Source organism: Triticum dicoccoides, chromosome 7A, assembly GCF_002162155.2.
Source record: "Triticum dicoccoides isolate Atlit2015 ecotype Zavitan chromosome 7A, WEW_v2.0, whole genome shotgun sequence".
Lineage (NCBI taxonomy): Eukaryota > Viridiplantae > Streptophyta > Magnoliopsida > Poales > Poaceae > Triticum > Triticum dicoccoides.
The window spans coordinates 133429832-133433114 of NC_041392.1; the positions used below are offsets into that span (position 1 = coordinate 133429832).

Here is a 3283-nt window from a genome sequence, read left to right on the forward strand (position 1 = left end):
CTGTTGATTTTTTGGTTATCAAGCAATCTTATTTTAAGATTGCTGTTACTGGCTTCCGCCGAGAAGTAGCCATCCAGTAGGCAGTGGCACATCACCCAACTACTGCTCCCCTGAATTATCCAATGACTAATCCAATCACGACTACGCAGCTTGCTAAATGGAACATAAATAAGCAGCGTAATCCCGCGACTAGCTCCCGGCGATCTTTGTCACTGCCTTCAGCCACCTACCAGCCATGAAGCGGCAGCTCGTGGCCACGCTGCTGGTCCTGCTCGCGCTGCCGGCGTTCGCCGCGTCCGCTCCGGGCGCCGGGATCGCGGCGCTGCTTACGCACGCCGACGCCGGCCTCGGGCTCGCGAGGCCCGAGCTCGTGCGCCGGATGGCGCACCGGTCCAGGGCGCGCCGGCGGCGGCTGCTGTCGTCGCGGGAGACGGAGGCGGGGGCGGACCGGCCGGTGCGCGCCGGCCTCGGCGCCGGCGGCGGCGGCAGCATCGTGACGAACGAGTACCTGGTGCACCTGTCCGTGGGCACGCCGCCGCGGCCCGTGGCGCTCACGCTCGACACAGGCAGCGACCTCGTCTGGACGCAGTGCGCGCCCTGCCTCGACTGCTTCGATCAGGGGGTGCCGCTCCTGGACCCCGCCCGGTCCTCCACCTACGCCGCGCTCCCCTGCGACGCGCCGCTGTGCCGCGCGCTCCCGTTCACGTCGTGCGGCGGCGGCGGAGGGAGCTGGGGCGAGCGGAGCTGCGTCTACGTCTACCACTACGGCGACAAGTCGCTCACCGTCGGCCAGCTCGCCGCCGACCGCTTCACCTTCGGCAATGCCGACGGCCGCTCCGAGCGGCGGCTGACGTTCGGCTGCGGCCACTTCAACAAGGGCATCTTCCAGGCGAACGAGACCGGCATTGCCGGCTTCGGGCGGGGCCGGTGGTCGCTGCCGTCGCAGCTCGGCGTCACCAGCTTCTCCTACTGCTTCACATCCATGTTCGAGTCCAAGAGCAGCCTGGTGACGCTCGGCGCGGCGGCCGAGCTCCGGAGCGGCGCCGCCTTCCAGTCCACCCCGCTGCTCAAGGACCCCTCGCAGCCGTCGCTCTACTTCCTCTCGCTGAAGGGCATCAGCGTCGGCTCGAAGCGGCTGCCGGTGCCGGAGCGGCGGCTGAGGTCGACGATCATCGACTCGGGCGCGTCGATCACGACGCTGCCGGAGGACGTGTACGAGGCGGTGAAGGCGGAGTTCGTGGCGCAGGTCGGGCTGCCGGTGATCGGCGCGGAGGCCGGCGCGGCGCTGGACCTCTGCTTCGCGCTGCCGGCGACGGCGCCGTTCTGGGGGCGGCGGGGGCGGCGGGCCGTGGCCGTGCCGTCGCTGACGCTCCACCTGGACGGCGCCGACTGGGAGCTGCCGCGCGGCAACTACGTGTTCGAGGACCACGGCGCGCGGGTCATGTGCCTGGTGCTGGACGCGGCGGCCGGGGAGCAGACCGTCATCGGCAACTACCAGCAGCAGAACACGCACGTCGTCTACGACCTCCACAGGGACCTGCTGTCCTTCGCGCCGGCGCAGTGCGACAAGCTCGGAGCATCGCTGTAATGGTGAAATTGTACAGAGGAGTAGTAGAACTCGTAGCACTGATCGGGTGAAGCGCGCCGACGTGGCGGCGGTAGAGTACGTTTTGTGCGGCCGTGTAAACTGGGCCGTCCATGTAGCTGATCTGACGGCGCACACGCATGAGCCTTTCCAATGGAAGGCCGGGCGCTTCGGTTGTACTACTTGTACAGAGTTTGGAAAATTCCAAAGCTAAGGCTTGACACTTAGAGCAACTTCAATGGGGCGATTCATTTTGTCCGCGGCCGTTCGTTTGGGTCGGCGCGGATAGAAAAGGCGGCCCAACGCGTCGATCCAAACGGACGCGCGTCCGTTATTCATCCGCGGGCGACCCATTCCCGGCACATTTTTTAGCCTGATTTGGGTCGGCGCGGACAAGCGACGGACGCGCGCGCGGTCGCTTACTTCTGTCCCCGGGTCCGCTGGTCTGTGGCACATTGGCCTTCCTTCCCGGCTAACAAGCAACCCCCCCTCCCCCCGCCTCCTCCGTCAGCGATGTCGTCGCCCATTTTTGCGGCGACTCTTCCAGCTGCCGCCGCCTCCACATCCGCCCAGCAACGCCGCCCCTGTCCCCAGTCGCCCGCCGTGGCTTCCCCCACCGCACAGCCGTCCGCGACCAAGAAGACGCCTCGCCGCCCCCGCCACATACGACCGGCACGCTCGTCGGACGCCGGCAGGGCAGCTAGCTGGTCTGTGGGTGCCGCTGTTGGGGAACGTAGCAGAAATTCAAAATTTTCCTACGTGTCACCAAGATCTATCTATGGAGAGACTAGCAACGAGGGGAAGGAGAGTGCATCTACATACCCTTGTAGATCGCTAAGCGGAAGCGTTCAAGTGAACGGGGTTGATGGAGTCGTACTCGTCGTGATTCAGATCACCGATGATCCTAGTGCCGAACGGACGGCACCTCCGCGTTCAACACACGTACAGCTCGACGATGTCTCCCACGCCTTGATCCAGCAAGGAGAGAGGGAGAGGTTGAGGAAGACTCCATCCAGCAGCAGCACAACGGCGTGGTGGTGATGGAGGAGCGTGGCAATCCTGCAGGGCTTCGCCAAGCACCTACGGGAGAGGAGGAGGTGTCACGGGAGGGAGGGAGGCGCCAAGGGCTCAGCTATGGATGCCCTCCCTCCCCTCCACTATATATAGGGGCAGGGGAGAGGGGGGAGGCGCAGCCTTGCCCCTTCCTCCAAGGAAGGGGTGCGGCTAAGAGGGGGGGAGGAGTCCATCCTCCCCAAGGCACCTCGGAGGTGCCTTCCCCCTTTAGGACTCTCCCCTTTTTCCTATATCTTGGCGCATGGGCCTCTAGGGGCTGGTGCCCTTGGCCCATGTAGGCCAAGGTGCACCCCCTACAGCCCATGTGGCCCCCCGGGGCAGGTGGCCCCACCCGGTGGGCCCCCGGGACCCTTCCGGTGGTCCCGGTACAATACCGATGACCCCGAAACTTGTCCCGATGGCCGAAACAGGACTTCCTATATATAAATCTTTACCTCCGGACCATTCCGGAACTCCTCGTGACGTCCGGGATCTCATCCGGGACTCCGAACAACATTCGGTAACCACATACAAAACTTCCTTTATAACCCTAGCGTCATCGAACCTTAAGTGTGTAGACCCTACGGGTTCGGGAGACATGTAGTCATGTTTGACCAAGATGTTCTCCGGTCAATAACCAACAGC

At 64.4% G+C, this 3283-nt stretch overlaps 1 pseudogene; it reads left to right on the forward strand.

Annotated features, from left to right (window-relative positions):
- The first annotated feature begins 235 nt into the window (after nucleotides 1–235).
- On the forward strand, nucleotides 236–1818 carry LOC119333272 (annotated as a pseudogene).
- The last annotated feature ends 1465 nt before the right edge of the window (nucleotides 1819–3283 follow it).